Raw genomic sequence first — 25,297 nt, 5'->3', positions numbered from 1 at the left:
GGAGAAGGGATTGCGGCGTGGCCATCCCCCCGAGGGGTGATTTCTTGCTTTCTGTATCTCTCTGCCTTTCTGGCGAGCGCTTGCACTCTATAGCAAAAACCTCTCCAAAAAAAAAAAGGCAAAGTTTTTGATTCCCATGGGTATACAAGCTAATGAGATAAGGCGGGGGCAGGGGGGAATCCATTTGGTGCATTTTCATTCATATAAAAGACTTCTCATGGTACTTCCCCCCCTATTTTAAAGGAGGTTTTCTTGTTACATGTGATGGGAATTGAGCCTCACCTCTTCTGAGACTGAATATTGAAGTTTTTGTTTCGAGTTATGTGTATAACATTTATTTCAGAACAATAAAGATTCAGATTTATGGCAAAAAAATATAAGAGCTAAAGTAAAGCACACAGAACGTAAAGAAATCAGAAAAAAATGAACTATGAACAAAATGAAAATATCATCAAAAATACAAAAATGAAGAAGTGAATAGTCTAAGGGATGTTAGGACTCCACAGACAAGAATACATATTATGAAACTGCCAGGAAGCAGGAAAAAAAGGGGGGGGGAACAGGAATAATACTTAAAGAAACAATGGCTAGAAATGCCCTAAATTTGATGAAAGATATAAATATATATATTTGAGAAGCTCAATAAATTTCAAGTAGGATAAATTCAAAGAGATCTACACTGGGATATACTATAAACAATTTTTCAAAATAGAGACACCATTGAAAGATGCAATAGAGACTAAATTGTCATGTACGAGAGATCTTCATTAAAATTAACAGTCAATTTCCCATCAGAAACCATGGAGGCAAGAAAGTAGTGGATGCCATAAATTGCTAAAAGAAAGATAAAAAATTGTTAACAATTCTTCATCTGGCAAACTGGTCTTTCAAAAATGAGGGAGAAACTGAGACATTCGCAGATAAACAAAAGGTGAGAGAATTCATTAGCAGTAATCCTTCCCTGTAAGAAATGCTAAAGGGAGTCCTTCAAGTTAAAATGAAAGAATGCTAGACAGTTACTCAAAACCATATTAATATAAAAGGCTCTCTGGAAAAGGCAAAGACATTTGAAAAGAGAAAAGTTTGTGCTGCTGAAATTTTGGTTTGTTACTCTACTTTTTAAATTTCTTGCATGAATTTAGAGACAAATGCTTAAAAATAATTATAACTCTATGTAATTTGATATACTATGAAGAAAAATACAATTGGTGACAACATGCAGGGGAAGCAACAGAGGTATAAAAGATAAGAGATTTGTATGTTATTAGACTTAAGCTGGCATTAATTCAAAATCCTTTGTTATAAATTTAGGATATTAAATGTAATGGTAACCACAAATATCTAAAACCATGGTGACCACAAATATCTAAAATATACACAAGACGTAAGAGGTCAGCTTCGTGGTACAGCAGTGACTTACTGTTCAAGTGAACCTTAATCTATGAGCAATTGTAGGTTCTGTTCCCTGGTTGATGTGCATGCCAGGAGCATATGCACAGGATCGTGGCTGGCAGGAGAACTTGGGGAAAATCATGAAGCGAGATCATGTTGAAGCTTTTGTCTTTTCCTCTCTCCCTCTCGCTCACACTCTTATGGAATAAATAAACTTAAAAGAAGAAGAAAGGACTCCAAATGGTTCATGACAAAAAAAATCAATTAAATAAGAATGAAGAGAATAATAGAGAAAATGAAAAACAAAAGAGTTATATGACTTACAGAAAATAAATGGCAAAATTAAGCTCTTCATTATCAATAATTACCTTAAATATAAATGGACTAAACTGTAATAAAAAGGCAGAAACTCACAGAATGAGTTTAAAAAAAAAAAAAAAAAACAGATCCAAAGTCAGCTGGTGGCATACTGGTTAGAGTGGCTAGATCCCACATAGCTGACTGTGTGTTTCAAGTCCTGGGCTCAGCAAGTTGAGAAACACACAAGGCATGTGTGCATTCATGTCCAAAATCCTAAAAGGAGAGAGAAATGGAGGAGAACAAATTGTAGTATGACAATTTCCCGTGGAGGGTACTTTCTCACTATCCCTCTCTCTGACCTCCAGTCAGTGTACACACCTCCTGGCAAAATTTACAAAAAAAAAAAAAAAGATACAATACTTGTAGATAAAACTACATGTTATCTATAATAGAGACACTTTGGATCCCAAGACAAAAATGTATTGAAAGTGAACAAATGATAAAATGTATTTCTTGCAAATATTAAATGGAAGAAAGTTTAGATGGCTATGTTAATATCAAACAAAAGAGACTTTAAGTTAAAATCAACAAGATATCAAATACATTCAACAAAAAAAGAATAGTCTGTTCAACAAATGAAGCTGGGACAACTGTACTGCCACATCAAAAGGGTAAATTTGCACCCCTAGCTAACACAAGTACAAAAGTTAACTGAAAATGGGTAAAACCTAAATGAAGTGCTAAATGCATAAAACTCTTAGAAGAAAATATAGGGTTAAATATTTATGACCTTGGATTTGGCAATGGATAGATGCAATACCATGAGTATGCATATCAACAAAGAAAAAAAAAACAGATAAATTAGACTTCATGAAAATTAAAAATTATATATACCAATGACACTATCAAGAAAGTTAAAAGATGCAGAATTGAAGAAAACATTGAGAAGTCAAAAATCTGGTAAGGATTTAATATCCATATTACACAAAGAATTCTGACAACTAAACGATGAAAAGACAACTCAGCTTAAAAATGGTCAAAGGGGGTCAGCAGGTGTCATGGTGGTTAAAGCACTTAACTCTCACATGGCCAACTGTAGTTCGAGCCCCATATCTGGTGACTTGCTTCTCACTTTCTCTTTCTTACTCTGTCTGTCTCTCTCTGATTAGTGCATGTGCCCTAGAGCAAATTTAAAAGAAAAATAATGATAATAAATAAAATTAAAGTAGTCTTCTAAAAAAAAGTGAACAAATAATTTGAATTTTATATTCCCATGTTGTTCGTGGGAATATAAAATAGTGTAGCTACTGTAAAGAACAGTTTGACAGTTCCTTAGAAAGCTAAACATGGACTCAGCAATTCCACTCCCAGGCACATACATAAAAGAAGTAAAAACAGGTAATCAAACTAAAACTTGTATATATATGTTCATGGCAGCACTAGTCACAGTAAACAAGACATGGAGACAACCCAAATGCCTATCAATGAATGAATGGATAAACAATATGTGGTATATACATACAGTTGGGTAGATGTTATTTGGCAATAAAAATAAATGGCATAATGATATGTGCTACAATATGGATGAACCTTGAAAATATTATGCTAAGTGAAATAAACCAGACACAAAAGAACAAATATTATATGGTTCCACATGTAAAATATCTAGAATAGGCAAAGTTTTATACACAGTAAGTAAATTAGAAATTACTGTGGTTTGAGTGGAAGGAGGAATGGAGAGTCGTTTAATGGTTATAGAGTTTCTATTTGTGGTGAGGAAAATGTTTTAGAAATAGTGGTGATATGGTTGTTCAACATTATGAATATAATGCTACCAAACTGTGCATTTAAAAGTGGTTGAAATTGGGAACAGCAGGTGGCACAGTAGTTAAGGCACTGGACTCCTACATGGTCAATTGTGGTTTAAGTCTCAAACCCAGCAGCTTGAAACTCACATTGGGTGCATATGCATGCATGCTCAAATTCCCAAGAGGAATAAAGGAGAAGGAATTACGATGTGGCCATCATCCCTGGAGGGGGGGGGAGGATTTCTCATTTTCTGTCTCTCTATCTTTCTCTGTCTCTCTGGCAAGCACACACACCCTATAGTAAAAATCTCTTAAAAAATGGTTGAAATCACAAACTTTATGTTATATATCTTTTATCAAAATAAAATATTCCAAAAAAGGGTATGCAGTCTGCCTTAGAACCAATGACTTTGACCACTACATATTACATCCCAGCTCCATTCAGCTTCACCACGCTGACAGCTTATGCACCTGTAATTTATGAATAATCCCTGTCCTACCTCCCTCTTCCTGGTTATAAGACTCAAATTAAGCAGAAAACATAACATGACTTTTGCTACTGTAAAGAGCTGAAGTCAGGTTCTATTATTATCTTGGAGATTAAAACATAAAACACTACATTTTTAGGATCAGTAGATGATATAATGGTTACATCACTGGATTCCCATGTAGCCAACCACAATTCAAGTCCCGGACCAGGTGGCTTGAAATTCACACCATGTGTGTGTGTGTGTGTATACCCAAAATCACAAGAGGAGACTGGAGGAGAAGGGACTGAGGTGTGGCTATCACCCTGGGGAGTGATTTCTCTCTTTCTATCTCTCTGTGAGCACATACACCCTAATAGTAAAAATCTCTCTTAAAAAAAAATAGAAGAAGAAAGAAAAAAGAACACCACATTGTTTATCTTCAGTGATGTGCAATAAAACATATTTGTTTTGCCACATCTAGCAGCTCAAAGACAATTTCATTTTTTTGAGAATTTTTGCTATAGGGTACATGCACTCACCAGAGAAACAGAAAGCAAGAAATCACCCCCCAGGGCAATGGCCATGCCACAATCCCTTTTCCTCCATTCTCCTCTTGAGATCCTGAACATGCATGGACACATACATAGTGTGAGTTTTAAGCTGCCGGGTCTGGGACTCGAACCACAGTCAACTACGTGGGAGTCCAATGACATAACCATTATGCCATCTGTTGGTCCCTCAAAGACAATTTCAATTGCAGTGTCAGTTGTCAGTGACAGTACTACAAGAAGGTAAATATTACACTTGACTGGCTGATCTCTGGTCAGACAGGTCATGACTACAATTTTCCCATTTAATAGCATAATTCCATTTAGTGTGTCTTGAACATGCTTACGACTAAAGATTTATAACCTAAGATCTCAGAACAGTGATCAAAGAGAAAGCTTTTCTAAACAAACAAACAAAAACGTTGTTGCCAGCTCTTTCTCAAGGAGACTTCTGAAAACATGTGGCCTATAGACACATACAAAAATACACTTCCATAAACTACTCTAATAGGACTATTAAAAAAACATCTACATACGAAAGCAGTATCTGCCTACTGTCAATGGTTATCTTCCTGTTGTTGTTGTTGTTATTACCCAATACCCCGTTACTGGGCAGTATCAGGCTAAAAAAGTCACATGCATTTATCAGATTATCCCAAAAAAAAGATCAAAGAAATTATATGGCGCCAGTCATTTTCACATCTTCAGACAATTTACATCCAAAAACAACAGGGAACATAGTAAAGAATGACACAGGAGCCCTGGTATCCATCTTTTGAAATGGCTCCCAGACCAAAGCCTACCACAAAAACTACTGGCTTCCAGAGAAGGTTCTTCAGCTTTTCAATTCTGCTGAACAATGTGTTTTAGAATGCTTCCCCAAATCCGACCTGGGAAATCACTATTGGCACAGGAGCAGCAGTGCTGACGGTAAAACATGGTCTTAGATTGGTTTCATTTGGACAGCAGAAAGGGAGAAGCTCCCTATGAAGCTATGGAAGGGCATCCTGAAGTGGAAAGCCAAGGGCAACACCTTTAAACAAGATAAAGGGTGTCAGTACTCAGTAACAGGAAGCCCCAACAATCACCTTTATTCAGTGTCAGGGTTCAATTGATCCATAACAACTGACTTCATTTTTCATTTCATGCTTCTGACAACACATTCCTGCCTGTACTGTACTAGTCCTGGCCTTAGTTCCCCTCCCAAGTGGAAATGCTATCATTTTTTCACTACAAGTGCTTTCAGTCATCATTCTATAGAATCCATTTGTAAAAACTCAGCCTCAGCTCTGGCCCATGTGCCCCCACATCCTTGCAAGGAAGATATGGGGCAATGTGCTGTATGTTATCAAATTTTGTAAAACATGCCCAGAGTCCCAGAGTCTAAGCCGGTTCCCAGCCCAGGCCTGTCCTACAGTCGCCTGCCTCCTCTTTCCTTTCAACATGACAGATGCCGCCATGTCCTTCACCAAGGACTTCCTGGCAGGTGGAGTGGCCACAGCCATCTCCAAGACTGTGGTAGCGCCCATCGAGCGGGTCAAGCTGCTGCTGCAGATGCAGTATGCCAGCAAGCAGATCACCGCAGATAAGCAATACAAGGCCATCATAGACTGTGTGGTTCGTATCCCCAGGGAGCAGGGAGTCCTGTCCTTCTGGCGTGGTAACCTGGCCAATGTCATCAGATACTTTCCCACCCAGGCTCTCAACTTTGCCTTCAAAGATAAATGCAAGCAGATCTTCCTGGGTGGTGTGGACAAGAGGACCCAGTTTTGGAGCTACTTTGCAGGGAACCTGGCATCCGGTGGTGCTGCTGGGGCCACGTCCTTGTGCTTTGTGTACCCTCTTGATTTTGCCTGTACCCGTCTAGCAGCTGATGTGGGTAAAGCTGGAGCTGAAAGGAATTCAAAGGCCTTGGCGACTGTCTGGTTAAGATCTACAAATCTGATGGGATTAGGGGCCTGTACCAAGGCTTTAACGTGTCCATGCAGGGTATTATCGTCTACCAAACTGCTTACTTTGGTATCTATGACACTGCAGAGGGAATGCTTCCAGATCCCAAGAATACTCATATCTTCATTAGCTGGATGATTGCACAGTCTGTCACCGCCGTTGCCAGATTGACTTCCTATCTGTTTGGCACTGTTCGTCACTGCATAATGATGCAGTTGGGGCGCAAAGGAACTGATATCATGTACACGGGCATGCTTGACTGCTGGAGGAAGATTGCTCGAGACGAAGGGGGCAAAGCTTTTTTCAAGGGTACATGGTCCAATGTTCTCAGAGGTATGGGTGGTGCTTTGGTGCTTGTCTTGTATGATGAAATCAAGAAGTTCACCTAAGTTATTTCCTAGGTTTTTTTTCTCCTGTGAACAGGCATGTTGTATAACATATCTTGAGCATTTTTGACAGCCCCTTGGCTGTCTATCAGTGGCAACTATTTACTGGTTGAAAATGGGAAGCAATAATATTCATCTGACCAGTTTTCTCTTAAAAGTTATTTCCATGATGATGATGATGATGGGACTCAATTATATTTTTTATTTCAGTCACTCCTGATAAATAATAAATTTGAAGAAATTAAAACATCTAAAATACAAAAAAAAATTTGTAAATCATAAAATAAAACCTCAAAATTTGAAACACTGTAAAATAAATAATAATGATGATAGTTACTATTATTTACTATGTGCTGGGCATACACACATATAGTCTGGAATCCTCTTAAATTAGGTAGATCTGATTATTATCCTCATACTAAAGAAAAGTGAGGTAATGAGAGATTAAGTGATTTCTAAGGTATTGCTATGGTTTAAATATTGTGTCTGCCAGAAACCTCATGCTATAATTTGATACCCAATGCAGCAGTGTTGGGAGGTGCTTGAGATATGGGGGCATTGCCCTTATAACTAGATTAATGTAGTCCCAAGGGAAGGAATAAGTTCTTGCTCTCTTTGGAACAGGTTAGTTCCGGCCAATTCAGATAATTATAAAAGTAAGATTGCTGCTTTTGTCTCACTCTATCTTTGCATATACCCACCTCCTTTTCTATATCTCTCAGTCATGAAGTGCCACAGCACCAGAGGCTAGCCAGATGTGAGCCCCACACTTTTTGAATTTCCAGCAACCAGAATAATGAGCCAAACCTCTTTTTCATTATAAATCACCTGCCTTAATTATTTCTGCTATGACAACGCAAAGAACTAAGGCAGATGTAATAGCTACTTAGTGATAGAGGCTTTTCAATGAATGGTGCTAAAGCAGTTAGGGGGAAAAAAAAAACTTCTACCTAAGCCTCATACTTTACAAAAACTAACTCAACATAGGTAACAAATTTAAATTTAAGACCTAAAATTATAAGACTTCTATAAATAAGAAGGCTTCTATAAACTAGAACAATATATGTAGTAAAATTTTCATGACCTATAGTTAGTTGAAATGTTCTTAAACATGACCCTATACAGTGGTCTTCAAAATATTCATGGAGGGACCAGCAGTTAGCATAATGGCTATGTCGCTGGACTCCCACGTAGTCAACTGTGGTTCGCGTCCCAGATCCGGTGGCTTAAAACTCACGCCAGGCGCGTGTGCGTGCGTGCCCAAGATCCCGAGAGGAGAATGGAGGAGAAGGGATTGCGGCATGGCCATCCCCCCTGGGGGGTGATTTCTCACTTTCTATCTCTCTGTTTCTCTCTGTCTGGCAAGCGCACGCGCCCTAAAGCAAAAACCTCTCCAAAAAAAAGAAAAAATATATATTCATGGAAAATACATATGAAAAAATTATCCATGGATTTTAAATTCTTTGCACCAAAATACCGATACTTAAATTTCATTGTTTCATGAAGTACTCTTGTAAGTATGATCCTTAAGAGAAACAGCAAATAAATTGGACTACCTAAAAATTAAAACTTTTTCTCTGTAAAAGATCCAAACAAGAGGATTTTCAAAAAGACAAGAAATAAATTTGTAGATTTATTTTGATGGAATTGATATATTCATTATATTAATTCATCCAATCCAGAAACATCAGGGGTCTTTCCACTTTCTTGGGTCATTTTCAGTTTCTTTTTTTTAGTTTTTCATAGTTTTCCTTGTAGAGTTCTCTCTCTTCTTTGATTAGGTTTATTCCTAGGTAACTTATTTCTATTTTTTTTAGTGGGTGGCAATTGTAAATGGGATTGCTTTCTTCAATTCTAGGTCACTCTGCTCATTGTTGATGTATAGAAGTGCTACAGATTTTATATGTTTATTTTGTATCCTGCCACTTTATTGTATTAAGTTAACACTAACAGTTTTTTGTGGATTCTTTTAGATTTCCTATGTATATAATAATGTCATATGCAAATAGAGAAAATTTCACTTCTTCATTCCCTATTTGGATGTCTTTATTTTAGTTTCTTATCTGATTGCATTGGTTAGAACTTCCAGTACTATATTGAAAAAGCATAGAGAAAGTGGGCAGCCCTGTCTTGTTCCAGTTTGTAGTGGGAAAGCTTTCAGCTTTAACCCATTCAGTGTGATGTTAGATATGGGTTTTTCATAGATGGCTTTTATTTCATTGAGAAATGACCCTTCTATGCTGAATTTGTTGAGTTTTAATCATGAAGATGTGGTATTTTATCAAATGCTTTTTCTGCACTGATCAATATGATCATATGTTTCTTTTCTTTTGTTAATACAACGTATTACATTTATATAAGAGATATAACTTCACAAACTTAGAAAAAAACAATCAAAAAATTGTCCGGAATCATAAAAGACCTCATATCGCCAAAGCAATACTGACCAAAAAGAATAAAATAGGAGGCATCTCACTCCTTGACCCTGAAATATATTATAAAGCTGTGATGATCAAAACAGCATGGTACAAAACCTGGCATTTAGATCAATGGAACAAAACTAAAACCCAGAAATAAATTCTAAAACATATAGTCAACTGAGTTTTGAAAAAGAGCACAAGATAATTCAGGGGGCAGTGAACTCTTCAGCAAATAGGACTTGAAAAATTGGATATACACCCTGCAGAAAAAAATGAAACTGGACCCCTATCTCTCACCACTAACAAAAATGAACTACAAATGGATCAAAGACCTAAACATAAAACCTTAAACTGTAAAACTACTGGTGGAGACATTGGAGTAGGCAAAGACTTTAATTAAGACCCAAAAACACAGGCAATAATCCCAAAAACAGAAAAGTAGGATTACTTCAGGTTAAAATGTGTCTGCATACTAAAAGAAACAATAATTATAGAGTGAATAGGCAAACCTCAGAATGGGAGAAAGTATTGGTAAACTCTCCCTCAGGTAAGAGACTGATTATTAAAATTTACAAGGAACTCAAGCAGCTTACTCACAAAAAAAATTCAATCCAATTAAAAGATGAACACATGAACTGAACAGAAAACTCTTCAAGGAAGACATACAAACAGTCAAAATATTTGAAAAAATGTTCAACATTTCTTATCATAAGTGAGATGCAAATCAAAACCACAATGAGATATCACTTAACCCCAGAATGCCTAAGATTAAAAAAAATAAAGGATGATAAGTGCTGGTGAGGCTGTGGAGAAAAGGGAAATCTTCTACATTCTTGGTGGGAATATAAATTAGTACAGCCACTGTGGAGAACAACATGGAGGGTCCTCAAAGACCTACTAATAAAACTGTCACGTGATCCAGCAATTCCACTCCTGGGTATCCACCCAAATGAGAGGAATACACTCAGTCAGAAAAACATGTGCATATCCATGTTTATTGTGGCATTATTCACTATTGCTAAAAGATTAAATCAACCCAAATGTCCACAAACAGATGAGTGGCACATATACACTATGGAATACTATTCAGCCACAAATAAAGAAGACCCTGGCATTTCAGGTAAAGTAGACGAATATAGAAGATTTAATGCTAAGTGAAGCAAGTCAGACTAAGAAAGAGAGGCATTGTATGTCCCCACTTAATATATACAAAATGTACCAAATGTCTTTGACTGGACCTACGCAGTGTATTCATGGTGGAAAAATTCATTTGGTATACTGTAATGATACAGTGATTAAATTTTGACATCAATATGAATATGTGGGAAATCAAAACAACTACACTATATTACCAGCACAGAGTTTCAGACAAAGGGCTACTATCGTAGATTTAGTTTTAAAAAAAGGGAGGTAAAAATCAAAGAAGAAAAGTGTCACTTTTATAGAAGTACAGATAGTAAAAACAAAACCTTTGGCAGTCTCTGACGCTTCCCATAAAATATATTTAGATGGACAGGCATATCTTTGAAGCTAAGTAAATAAGATAATCATCGCTTTAACTAAACACATCTTTAAAAGAAGTCTAGAGCAATTCGGAGTTATTCCTTGTTACCAAGTAGTTAGGAACGTAGTTTGTCCTAATATAGCTTGCATTCCTTCCAACTATTTTCATGGTGCTTCTTAAAAACAGATTGTTTGGGACCAGCAGATGGTGTAACATTTACATCACTTGACTCTCACGTAGTCGATCTCAGTTTGAATCCCACGTCTGTGGCCCCTTGAAACAAACTGGGTCCAAGTGCATGTGTGCCCATAATCCCAAGAGGAGAATGGGAGACAAGGGATTGCGGTGTAGCCATCCCCCACTGGGGGAAGATTTCTTGCTTTCTGTCTCTCTGGCAAGTGCGCATGCAAAAATCTATAAAAAATAATTGTTGAATTAACAGACGTCTCTACAGCCCAACTCCACAAAAATAAATACAGACAGAAAAAAAAAAGTAGAAGAGTAAATTGAGCTTGTGCTTTTAATGATATGTATTTCAAATTTAAGAGATAGTTTTTCACTTTCTCTCTCTCGGGTGAGTAAAAGCGCCCTATGGCAAAAACCTAATAAATAAATATTTAAACACATAGATACTTGTATATGAAGCTGAATATTTACCCTTCATGAATAAAAATGGGAATACAGTGATAAAATACAATGCTCTGTGAGGCAAACCCACATGAGAAGATTCACAGTTCAAGTCCAGAGACCTCCTTGAGTAATATGTTGAGGGTACCCATGCTCATGATTTGGAGCTGGCTGAAAGCTAGGGGTGAATCTCAGTATCAGGACACTGTTGGGGGTGCTGTCTTTCCCTCTCTACTTCCATCTCTCTCTCTCTCTCTCTCTCTCTCTCTCTCTCTCGCTTGTTCATGGAAGAAATAAATTATTTTTATATTACAAATAAAAATGTATGTTCACACAAAAGCCTGTATGATGATGTTTGCAGCAGTTCTATTTGTAATCACCAAAAACTAAATAATCCAAATTTTGCTCAGCTGGGGAATGAGTAAATAAACTAGTATATCCATACACAAGAACATTGCTGAGTAATGAAAAGGAATGAATAACTGATATACTTGGATTGATCACAAGAACATTATGCCAAACGAGGAACAAAAGCCAACCTCAAAAGGTCATATACTGGGACCAGCAGATGACATAACGGTTACATTGCTGGACTCCCACATGGCTGACCGTGATTTAAGTCCCAGAGCCAGAGGCTTGAAACTCACACCGGACATGTGTGCGTGCATGCCTAAAATCCCCAGAGAACAATGGAGAAGAAAGGATTGCAGCATAGCCATCCCTCCTGGGGGATTTCTTGCTTTCTGTCTCCCTGTCTCTGTCTCTCTGGGGAGCACAAAAACCTCTCTTAAAAAAAAGCCATATATATATAATTCCTTTTATACAACATTCTTTAAATGAAAAAAATACAGAAATCAAGAACAGATCAGTGGCTGCCAGAGTAAAAAAGCTTAAAATTGAGACCTCAGGTAAACCAGCAGAAGTCTTAGAGGAAAATGCCAGTAACTACATGTGCAGTGATAACAGTAATTTTTTCTTGAGTAATCATTCCATAAACTGTTGAGACTCTTGAAAGAAACTTGGGAGAGATGTTAATATTATTTGTGTCTAAAACCTTAAACTGTGAAGCAGTGTCACCAGGAAAATATTTTTAAATTACATTTTTTAAAAAGAGAGGGAGAGAGTAGGGGTGATGTGGGAGGAGAAAGAGGAGAGGAGGAAGAAGGTAAAGGAGAAGTGAAGGTCCTTGAAGGCTGCAGATACCAAGTTTTATCCAACTCTGACTCAGTACCTAGTTCTTAGTAATGAGAAAATTAAAACGATCACTCACTAGAATGAGTTACCCCAAACTGCCTCCTCTATGAATGTGCCTCTAACTTAGCTAAGAAGAACATTTATAGAGTGCTTACTATGTGCCAGGAATTGTGTTAAAGTGTTTAGCCTAGTATCTCTCACAAAGTTCCGTATATCAATTGTACTTTGTGAATTAAAATTCTAATTTATGACTTAGTTGACTTGAAAAAATTAATTGCTACTATCAGATACTTGAAAAGACTGAACAGAAATACAATTCTCAACATACACTGTCCATTAAAGCAACTTTTCATTTCTGTATAGCACTAAATAACTAAGGTTTTCATTCATATACTCTCAAGTAATCCTGATTACAGGGTATTGTGTTTGGTTTTTGTTTGTTTTTGTTTTCTTAATTTTGCTACAGAGCACATGTGCTACCCTCACTGAAGAGAGAGAGAGAGAGAGAGAGAGAGAGAGAGGCAGGGAGCAAGGGAGAGAGAGAGAGAAAAAAGTGAAAAGTCATCACCCAGGGGATGGCCATGCCACAATCTCATCTCCATTCTCTTCTCAGGATTTTGGGCATACACACACATGTGCCCAGTTTGTTTTGCAAGTTGCTGAATCTGCACAGTTAACCATGTGGGATCTAGCTGCCTTAATCATGCCACCTGCTGACCCTGATAACATGCTTGGTAATTAGGTATTTCTATCTCTACTATACAGAGGAGGAAACAAAGATTAGAAAAGTGCCCTAAAGATACTGGCTAAGTATAAACCATATGGATCCAAATCCAGTGCTTTTTCCAATATACCACAGCTGTAAGACTCACTGATGCTAAGTCCAGATTCTACTTTCCATTGAGTTTCCTTCCAGACTCTGGACAACTCACTTCTCACTTCTAAAGCACTGCTTCTCTTAAGTAATCTGAAATATAAGTACTATGCCAAAACATAGTATAAGGAGTTTGCTAATGGCCCTCTACTCTTTAAAAGGAAAATTTCAAACTAAATTTTTAGCTATCACTCCTTACACATGATATTCTGCTATCCCCCTTCTTTGTTATATTACAAAATCTAGGTCATTGTCAATAATAGCAACTACTATCTAGTGAGAGCTTTCTGTGTACTAGGCTGAATACTTATATATTTCTCATTTAATACTGTAATGACCCTGTAAGGTAGGGACTGATTATATCCTCATTATATAACTGATTATATAACTGACTTATTTGTTTTTCATCTCTTTCCCCAAATAGAATTAAAGTTCTTTGAGGACAAGGATTCTTTGTCTTTTTTGTCTTTTTGCCCACTCGCTAATCAACCCCCAGTGTCTGTAAGAGAACTTGACACATAGAAAGTGCTTAATAAATATCTGTTAAATGAACTCTTTTGCTTGACATATAAGACCCTCCACAGTCTGACTTACACAAAAGTCTCCCTATCATCTTCAGCTTGTCTCAGGGCATTCCCGACATACTCCTTGACATTCCCATTCCTATGCATTTGATTTTACTCCCTCCTAGCTTCAGCTAGAGCCAGCTTCTTTTAGGAAATTTTCTCTAATCACTCCAGGCTACATCAATCTCCTTCCATTGAACTTAGTATCAACCATGTGTGGCTCATTAATGGCATATCTCGAGTGTGGCATTACATTGTCAACCAGCCACCAACTACACTTTATGAGGCTAAGCTATCATTCAGTTCCCTGTGCATCCCATGTTGCTTCTATCCCAGTGTTTGGTATACAGCAAGTGATTCACAACTATTAATTCACTGACATGTTTATAATAGAAAACCTCAAATCACAGTTCACAGAAATGAAAAACAGGGAAAACTGTGCTTGATCCTATCACAAGACCAAAATGCAACTATGTCACTATTTGTTAAAAGTTACGGAGTCATATGGCCTATGTTAGAATCCAGAATGCACTACGTATGTATTTGATTATGAACAAGTTTTAAACATCTTTATACTTCAGTTTCCTCATCTACAGAATGAGGATATTATCAATCCCTACCTTACAGGGTCATTACAGTATTAAATGAAAAACTTGCAAGTATTCAGCCTAATACACAGAAAGCTCTTACTAAACAATAGCTGTGGGACCAGCAGATGGCATAATGGTTATGTCGCTGGATTCCCATGTAGTCAACCATGGTTCATGCATCTGTGCCCTAAATTTCAAGAGGAGAATGGAGGAGAAGGGACTGGCCATTCCCTTTGAGGGGCGGGGGTGGTTTCTTGCTTTCTGTCTGTCTCTGTGGCAAGTGCACACTCACTATAGCAAAAATCACTCATAAATAAATACATAGCAGCTGCTATTATTGACAATATCCTAGGTTTAGGAACAGGTCTTTGTAATGGGTACAAGGATTTGGGGGTAATAAAAACATTCTGATATTAATTGTGATGATTCATGCACCCCTCTGTGAATATACTAAAAACACTAAATGGTATACTATAAGTAGGTGAGTGTTATGGTATGAGAATTATATCTTGGTAGGGTTTATCTATAAAAATATTTATAACCCAGGGACCATACAGTGGCACAGTGGTTAAAATATGATACCCTGCAAGGCAATCCTACATTGGAGGGCTTCCCGTTCAAGTCTGAAGACCTCCTTAAGTGTCAGGCACACCCATGCCTATGATCCAGGGATGGCTGGGCTAGGGTTAGATTTAAGTGTCAAGACCCTGTTGGGGGTTCTTTACCACTCTCTCTTGTGCACATGTGCTCACTCACTCACTCATGAAATAAATAAATAAACTTTAAAAATGTATTTAAAAAAAAATTAACAATCTCCCCAAAATAATGTGTTAGGTCTACAGATGAGTTGGAATAGAGGACAGAATAAAAAAGGGCCTCTCTCCCAAAGGCAAGTTATTAACACTTCTTTCCCAGGGCCTATAGTATCTATGAGGTTCACTTTCATGAAAGATCTCTGTAGTATTTAGTCCACCATGGAGGAAGGGTGAGAATCATGCTAAGCATGATTCTCTGAAAATGCTTTTCACTGAAAATGCTCCTGAATGGGATCAGAGATGAAAAGGGAGAAAAACAGATCACCTTTCTTCACAGAACAAATAAAAACTTCCTATGTCTCCTCAGAAAGTATTTTGACATGATCAGAAAAGAATTAAACAAGCAGTGCTGGAGGAAAATCCTTAGTTGAAAACAATGGGTCAGCCAAAAGAGAATAGTCTCCCAGGAACCTTCGATGTTTTTTTTGTTTTGTTTTGTTTTTTGGTTGTTTTTTATTTATTTTATTTTATTTTATTTTTTAGAGTTTTAGGCTTTAGAAAGAGAGACAGAGTCTGAGAGGATGACAGGGCCATGCAGGCAACACATGCCTAAGGCAAGGCCTGGACTAGGAAGAAACTGCGAGGCAAGGTTGGCAGTTTATGAGCCCTCCATTGTGTTGCTATACTAGCCTGCACTCAATTTCTCTGCCGTGAGCTTTACTGTTATTACAGTACCCTGCAAGGGTAAAACATCACCCCCAATCTTACTGCAACTTTACAATAAAGCCAACTATTGATCCTGTAGGAATGTGGTTTCCTAAGATGGCACGTGAGGACCAGGAAGTTTGAGACTCCCTCACCTGCCTGTTTTAAGCCAAAATTAGCATATGCTAGGTTAAGTCAGTATAAGCCAAATTAGTGTTAGTAGCATATATAGACTAAGTTAGTTTAAGGCTAATTTTACGTAAATATCCCTTGTTAAAGCTGCAGGCCAAAGTTAACTCATGTTAGGCCTTGTTAGCACATCCACCACATGACAGGGACTCAAAGATAAAGCAAAAGAACTCACTAACTGACAGACTCAGCAAATAAAATACAGAAACCCGCAGGTTTATAAAGAAAGGAAAAGCCTGGCTGGCAGCAACAGGATAAACAAACCTGAAGGCTCCACAGGGAAGAGTAATTATCTTAGCTGAAAGCTCTTATCTGGTTCGGGCAAGCAACAGATAGTCCCTAACTACAAATTGTTTCTCATCTATGTGCTGTTAACTATGAAAAATTGCTAATAAAACATCCTGTGTTGTCTCCTGAGCTACAAGATCACCTTCCTTTCCCATATTGGCAATGGGCTCACTCCCTTTAGTTGTAATATAGATATTCCATATATTAACTGTGTCTTTACTTAACAAGACAAGATTTCTATCTAGGCCTTTATAACCAGCAATGTTGCCGCCCTGGCCCGGGACTGAAGCTATCAAGCTGACCCAGGACTGAAGTTATCAAGCTGGCCTGGGACTGAAGTTATCAAGCTTCCTGTAAGCCCCCTCTTCAAAAGACCCTGTCCAGTAATCAAGACTTAAGAAGAAAATGCACCAGACAAATAGACTTCTTCGTTCTGAGAACTGTGTTTGGCTTCACCTAGTCAAACAGAACAGGCATCATGTTTCATGATCATTGTTCCTGTGCCTTGAATTCTGTTTCATACAGTAAATCTTTTGTTTCCCCCTCACCCCTCCTACTCCTGTAAGACATTCTTCAATAAATACATGTGTTTAGTAGCCACTAATGCTGCAGTCTGGAGCTGGCTCTGGCTGTAGCCGGCTGAGAACATGCTAAAGAGTATTGAGGTCTCAATCTAACTTTGTTCCTGATCACCCATGTCGCCTTCCTGTGTATGAGTCTCAACCCACACCGGCTGGAGCAGGGCTTCTGGAAGAGGGGGAAATGAGAAATCACCAGGGGGGATGGCTATGCCACAATCCCTTCTCCTTCTGAGATCTTGGGCACACACTCTCATGCACCTGGTATGATTTTTCAAGCCACCAGGTCCAGGACTCAAATCATGGTCAGTCATGTGAGAGTCCAGTGACATAACCACTATGCCACCTGCTGGCCACCTCAACTTGCTCTTTCAATCCTTTCTCTCATCCAAGAGAGATTTACTAACATTTGGTAATCTTGGGCAGAAACTCCAAGGCAAGTAAAATTCTTCCATTTTTACTTCTTTGCCTACGTGTTACTGGTGACAAAGCCAAGATCTCAAACAACTTGACCTATGAGTACAGAATCATTTCCCCAAGAAGAAACATCTACAAGGCACTTAATCAATCCACATTCTGATCTGAGTTAAATAACTGGAAAGTGAGGACAAATTTATATATCATATATAACTTATAAAGGAAGAGTAACTGAAGAAAAAATAAAGAAGCTAGTAATTATACTTGATTCCTAGTGAATAGTGGGAAGGAACTATGGAGAGGAAATAAGAAAATGAATTGCAGGTATCTCACTGCATTTCAACTTTAAAAACTCATTACCATCATCATGGCATGAAGACTTTGCTGAGGACACAATATCTTTCTTTTGGGCTAAATAAATAAATACTAAGGCCTGAAAAAAAAAACAAGTGTTCACCCTCTAGATATTTCCCACATCACTACCACTCAATTTATATTATTTATATTATATTATTAATAAATTTCATGGATGAATAAAATTTGGAACATATTTTCTTTCATTAAAGTCCATATTCTGCCATGTTTTAACCACACTTATAGCTAGGAAGACCTTTCCACCAGTCAAAAAGCTCTAAGAGCACACAAACAACAGTATTTAAATGTGATCCTCAAAATGAACTACAAGAAAGGACATTAATCTGGCACCCTGAGATACAGGTTTCAGTCCAGTTTGGTCAATAATTGAGTAAACTTGAGAAGAAACCACAGGCCCTTAGTTTTCCTTTCTGAAATGAGATCAGTAGTTCTCAGTCTCAAGGCAGTATTACTCCCAAGGAACATTTGCTTAGGTATAGAAATAATTTTTCTGGGCACAATGACTGAGAGAATAATTCTGATATTTATTGAAAGATGGGTAGGAACAGCAAAGAACACTAGATATGTAGAAATGCCCAGTCAGACAAACACAATGAAGAATCATTCTGTTCAATGTCAAGAGCATATTACTTGCTATTTCCACCAGAAATAACTGAGAAAAATAACTTTTTTTTAACTGACAGAGGGCACATTTGCTCTCTAGAGAGAGAGAGAAGAAAGGACCTCCCAATGGGATATGGTCATGCCACAATCCCTTCCCCTCCATTTCTCTTGTCAGGATTTAGGGCATGCACATACATATGCACAGTGTGTTTTTCAAGCCACTGGGGCCAGGATTTAAACCATGATTGGTCCTGTAGAATTGTGCTCCCTTAAACACTAGACTATCAGGCCAGCACTAAACAAAATAATTAAAATCTCATCAAGCCCTAAAATTCTTTACAATAGGTCAATATAACAAAGACGACTCCTACACGGCAATTGTCTTACTGAGTCTGAACAATAGTAAAACAGTCTGTCATATTTTGCTTGGTAAATGAAAAGAAAAAGAATTACTTTCCATTGTGTTTTCTAAAATGTGTGATTAACAAAATCTCTTCTAGAACCCGGTATAATAATAAGATCTGAATCTAGCAATGAACCTTGCAACTTAAGGCATTGGTTCAGCTGTGGTAGTGCTCACTGACAGACACTGCTACTCTGCAGGCAACGGCCACATGGGAAACTCAGTGTTCCTGGCCCATCCTAAAAGCCAGGCATGGTGGTATGAACTACTATAGTCCCAACTACTCAGGAAGCTAGAACCAGGTGTAGTGGTGCACACCTGTAGTCCCAGTTACTCAGGAGGCTGAGGAAGGGGGCTCCATGACCATAGCAAGACTCCATCTGAAAAAAAATAATATCTCTCTCTCAACCTCTCACTCTCTCTTTCTGTCTCTTTCTCTTATTCTCTTTCTTATTCTCTCTCTCTCTCTCTCTCTCTCTCTCACACACACACACACACACACACACACACACACACACAGAACTTTAACTGTAACTACACGTTCCTTAACAATTATTTGTTTAAAAATACTGCAAGCAATAAACTCCATTAGACTCTTGTTCACATTTGAATCCAAGTAAAGCTGAGTTAAGAACAAATAAAAAAGGTTGAAATGTGTGCATAGAACAGTGAGACATTCACTCCGCTGGTCCCACATGTTTCAGGCCAATAAAAGAACATAAGTGACTGCTTATCAGCTTCATCCCAAGAGTCAAGGAGGTGGAGCTGGAAAGACTTTGCTTGTTAATATAACTTGCTATTGTTAATTCCTGATCTGAAATCCTTCCCCTAAGAATGTATTATGTACTCTGACTTACGGATCAAAAACATTTAATTCTTTGTTTCTACTACCTGTCAAGTAGAAGGTGAATAAATTGGAACAAAAATTCATAATCCAAGGGCTTAGCCAGAAACTATTAGAAACCAGCAATTAATTTACTGATAACAATACCAGCAGCCAGAAAGAGAAGAACATCAAAGCCTCCAACACTAACAGAAGGGCCAACATCTACATAGAATCTTTTGAGAAAATGTTTTTGAGGGACCAGCAGTTAGCATAATGGCTATGTCGCTGGACTCCCACATAGTCAACCACAGTTCGAGTCCCGTACCCGGTGGCTTAAACTCACACCGGGCACGTGTGCGTGCGTGCCCAAGATCCCAAGAGCAGAATGGAGGAGAAGGGATTGCGGCATGGCCATCCACCCTGGGGGGTGATTTCTCGCTTTCTGTCTCTCTGTCTCTCTCTTTCTTTCTGGTGAGCGCATGCGCCCTATAGCAAAAACCTCTAAAAAAAATGCTTTGGAGAAAAAAAAGTCGCTTTTCTGATTTTTCTGGACATGAATTATTATAACACCATACAATCCATTGCTAATAAATGTCAAATTTAACCACTTTCCTGAAAGTAGACAAGAGACTACTGAGTAAGCCATTTCCTTTTAAGAATTTATTGGATTGTCGGAAAAGCTTCATAGAACAAAAGAAATTTGAAAGTAACTTTTCTTGGGACCAGCAGTTAGTGTAATGGCTATGTCGCTGAACTCCCATGTAGCCGACTGCCGTTTGAGTTTCCCAGACCTGGTGGCTTAAATTCACGCCGGGCGTGTGTGCGTGCATGCCCAAGATCCCGCGAGGAGAATGGAGGAGAAGGGATTGCGGTGTGGCCATCCCCCCTGGGCGGTGATTTCTCGCTTTCTGTCTCTCTGTCTCTCTCTGTCTCTCCGGCGAGCGCACATGCCCTATAGCAAAAAAACCTGTTCAAAAAAAAAAAAAAAAAAAAAAAGAAAGTAACTTTTCAAGACCTAGAAAATATGTGCTGGGCATGGCAAGCACAGGTAATAATAGCACAAAGAATGAAGTCTTAAGCAAAGATATGGGGCATAAGAATGTGCACTGTTTAAGAAACAGTAAGTAGCTTAGTAGGTAGAGTGGAAGATATTCTAGTATATGAGAGGAAATAACAGGAAAGGAAACTTTAAGAAGTTAACCGTGGTCATATTATAAAAGGTCTATGGAACCAGCAGATGGCTTAATGGTCACAATGCTGGACTACCACATGGCCAACCACTGGTCAAGTCTCGGACCTAGTATCTTAAAACACATGCTAGGTGAGTGTACATGCATGCCCAAAATCCCAAGAGGAGAGTGGAGAAAAAGGGATTGAAGTGTGGCCACCCCCCCCCAGGGGGTGATTTCTTACTCTCTGCCTCTGTCTCTCTCTGTCCCTCTGGCGAGTGCACATGCCCTATAGCAAAAATCTTTCAAAGAAAATAAAAACGTCTCATATACCTTGTTAAGAGGTTTGGTATTGGAACCACATGTAGTATGAAATGTAAGGTGCTATATCCCACAGGGCTGGCTGCATGGTGGGAGTCCTGGACCAGGCAGCTTGCAAAGCACACTGCATGTGCATGCGTGCCCAAAATCCAGAGAGGAGACTGGAAGAGAAGGGAGTACAGTGTGGACATGGTCCCTAGTGAATGTTTTTTTTTTCTCTCTCTCTTTCTGTCTCTCTCACACATGCCCTATAGCTAAAACAGAAGAAAAAGAAAATAAAGATATTTGTTATAAATTCTTGTACTCAGTGGGGAGTTAACATTTTCAAGTAAGGAGTGAATGGGATTTGTCCATTCAACAAGTATTTATTGAGCTTCTGGTAAGATTTGGTTTTTAGAAAGATAATCTGGTGGACAGAGACCATTTCAGAGTATAAAATGTGTTTAAAGTACTTACAGATAAGATTATATGAAAATTGAGAATTTGCTTCAAAGTAATCCAGGCCCAGGAGGAAGGTGCTGGGTGAGGATTGGCCACATATTAATAAATGTCGAAGTTGGGTATAATTACATACGAGTTCTCTATACTATACTTTTATGTATATTTGACATTTCCCATATTAGAAATGGACATTTGGGGGAGGGACAGGGAGGCAAAGCATTAATAGCACAAAGAAATGTGGTATTATCTGTTGAAGACATTTCGTAGTTTTATCAACAGTACTAGGGAGAAATATTCACCTGTTGAAATATCCATTTTATAAGATAAATAATAATGTGATTGAATGTATGGAAGAAAATAAAATGGAAAAAATAAATAAATTAATGTACTAAAAAAAGAATGAATAAATAAAATTAAATAATTCTATTAAAAAAAGAAATGGAAACAAAATTAATTTACAATGAAAATCACCTAAAATATTTAATAATAAGACCTATTTAATAACAAAATATCATTCATTAATAAATTATGGTACATACATATAATGGAATACCAAGTAACATTTTAAATGATAATTGAAATGTTTGAATGAGGGCCTCGCAGGTGGCATGGTGGCTAAGGGTGCTAGATTCCCACATGGCTGACTGCGGTTCAAGTCCTGGACCTGGAAGTTTGATTTCTCACTTTCCCCCTCTCTCTTTTTCTCTCTATCTCACTCTGTCCCTCTCTGGTCAAATTAAAATAAATGAATAAAGTTAAATAAAAATAATTTTAAAAATTTTTAAATGACATGAAACATATTCAGTATAAGTGATTTAGTAAAAAAGAAACTATCAAAATCAGCATTGATAGTATGCTCCAAATTTTAAGCAGGCTACAGAGTGTACTGATTAAGATTGCTAGATCTTGACCCTGACAGATCTAGGTTTCCACCATTTACTGACTATTATGAACCTAGGCAAAGGAGATGGACCTTACCTATTACAAGGTTTTAAAGTTTTCATAAGGATTAAATTGACATAATGTACATAAAGCATTAATTAGCTCATTATTATTATCACCTATGTATGAAAAAAGCTACTTTAAAAAAGCAAAACATGGGGCCAGCAGATGGCACAGGAGTTACATTGCTGGACTCCCACATGGTCAACCACGGTTCAAGTCCCAGATGTAGTGGCTTGAAAATCATGCCACGCATATATGCGTGTATGGCCAAGATCCTGGGAAAATAGATGAGAAGGGATTGTGGTGTGGCCATCCCCTCTGGGGGGGTGATTTCTCACTTTCCCTTTTACTGTCTCTGTCCCTCTCTCTCTCCTTCTGGCAAAAACCTCTGAAGAAAAAAAAAGCAAAACAGGGGCCAACAGGTGGCATGGTGGTTAAAGCAGTGGACTCCCACATGGTTGACTACAGTTTTGAGTCTTGCAGCTTGAAAATCATGTCAGGTACTAGTGCTTGCATGCCCAAAATCCCAAGAGGAATATGGAGGAAAAGGAACTGCAGCATGGCCATCCCCACAGGGAGTTAATTTTTTACTTTCGTTCCCTCTATCTCTTTCAAGTGCGTGCACATGTCCAAGAGGAGAATGGAGGAAACGGGACTGCAGCGTGGCCATAGCCACTGGGGGAGGGGTGGTGATTTCTCACTTTCTGTCTCTCTGTCTCTATGGCAAGTGCACACAGCCCATAGCAAAAATCTCTCACTTTAAGAAAGAAAGAAAGAAAGAAAGAAAGAAAGAAAGAAAGAAAGAAAGAAAGAAAGAAAGAACACACACACACAAACTTTAAAAAAAAAATTTTAAAACAGCAAAATAGAGCTAGTAGGTAGCATAAAGGTTAAAGTGATGGAAACCACATAGTCAACTCCATGGTTTGAGTCCCAGACCCTGCAGCTTGAAATCACACCAAGCACAGGTAAGTATTTGCCCAAAATCCCAAGAGTAGACCAGAGTTGCTGCATGGCCATCTACCACTCAGGGTGGGAGGGGCTCAATTTCTCACTTTCTTTCTCCATCTTTCCCTCCCCAGTGAGCACACACACCCTATAGCAAAAACAAAAACAAAAACCAATGACAACAAAAAAGCACATTAGATAAAATCTTATTGGGGCCAGCAAGTGGAGTGGTGGTTAAATGTGCTGGACTCCCACATGGTCGACTACAGTTCAAGTCCCGGACCTGGTGGCTTGCTTTCCCACTTTCCGTCTCTCTGAACAAAATGGAAAATAATAATAATAATAAATAAAGTTAAATAACATAATGCTTTAATAAAAACAATCTTACTGTCCAAAATAATGGTGATGACCCCTCTATTTCCCATGCCTTTGACTTAAACTTGCTTTATTGTATTTATTTGTATTGTATAATTATCACATAATGATTGTGTCCCTCCTATGAGATCCTCCAGAGTGGGAACCATATTTTCTTTGTCTTCATCACCCACAGTTTCTTGCATATAATTTACATAAATAGATTGTATATTCATAGATTTATTAAATGAACAATTATTAAAGGCCTGCTGTGGACAAGACATTAGAAATACAATGGTAAGGGACCAGCGGTTAGTGTAATGGCTATGTCACTGGACTCCCATGTAGTCAACCACCGTTCACGTCCCAGACCCAGTTGCTCAAATCTCACGCCAGGTGCATGTGCATGCGTGCCCAAGATCCTGAGAGGAGAATGGAGGAGAAGGGATTGAGGCAAGGACATCCCCCATGGGGGGTGATTTCTCGCTTTCTGTCTCTCTCTGTCTGGTGAGCACACACGCCCTATAACAAATAAAAAAATAAAATAAATAAATAAATAAATAAACTCTCAAAAAAAAAAAATAAGAAATACAATAGTAAGAAAGACAAGGCACCTTCATGGCTCCTGAGAACTAGTGATTTCAGGGGAATAAGAGAAATGAAGGTGTTCCACTGATAATTTAGCCTCCAGTCCACAAACTCAAGTCGTGGGAAGCCTTTCAAGCCTCCTGTCTCTGTATCTGTCTATGTCTCTGTCTCTGTCTCTCTCTACCTCTGTCAGTGTCTTCTCATTTTTTTTGTAATTTTTCCTTTTTAATACTTTTTAAGGTAAAGCATTTTATTGGCTTTCAGTCATTCCTTTCCCTTTATCTTATTAATAATCCCCTCTCCCCCTACCAACCCAGGAGAGGCAAGGGAATAGGTCTTCAGAAGACATCTTCATGGCTCCTGAGAACTAGTGATTTGGTTTTATAATTTTTTATTTTTTAAAAAAAATAATATTTTAAGGGTTTTTTTAGTTAATTTTTTTAGTTTGTTTGTTTGTTTGTATAGTTTTTTTCTTCTCTTTTCTCTGTTTCTTGGTTGATTTTGTTGCTACTGTTTCTCTCTCTCTGTTTCCTTTTCTGCATGCTAATGGATGGTCAGATTGAACTTCAAGTTTGGGAAAAAAAAACACCATCCATCAGATCACTAGAAATCATCACAAGGCCACAATAAATATGGGAAAGCAAGAAAATACCTCTCCTCGATGGGAAAAGAATAACTCCTCTTCATCCACAGACAGTTCAATGGAAACCATGGAAATGTCTGACAAAGAATTTAGAACATTCATAATGGCAAAGCTAACAGA

General features: G+C 38.1%; 1 protein-coding gene and 1 pseudogene across 2 annotated transcripts in view; one reads left to right on the top strand and one right to left on the bottom strand.

Annotated features, from left to right (window-relative positions):
* LOC102479358 (oligophrenin-1-like) overlaps window positions 1-25,297 on the bottom strand; it is a 248,080-nt gene that overhangs the window by 171,998 nt on the left and 50,785 nt on the right. The gene's annotated exons all lie outside the window — the stretch shown is intronic.
* Window positions 5,901-7,096, top strand: LOC102476802 (ADP/ATP translocase 2 pseudogene; annotated as a pseudogene).

Source organism: Tupaia chinensis, unplaced genomic scaffold, assembly GCF_000334495.1.
Source record: "Tupaia chinensis unplaced genomic scaffold, TupChi_1.0 Scaffold000566_1, whole genome shotgun sequence".
In the NCBI taxonomy this organism is placed as follows: Eukaryota; Metazoa; Chordata; class Mammalia; order Scandentia; family Tupaiidae; genus Tupaia; species Tupaia belangeri.
This window is presented reverse-complemented; position numbering and strand designations above follow the sequence as displayed.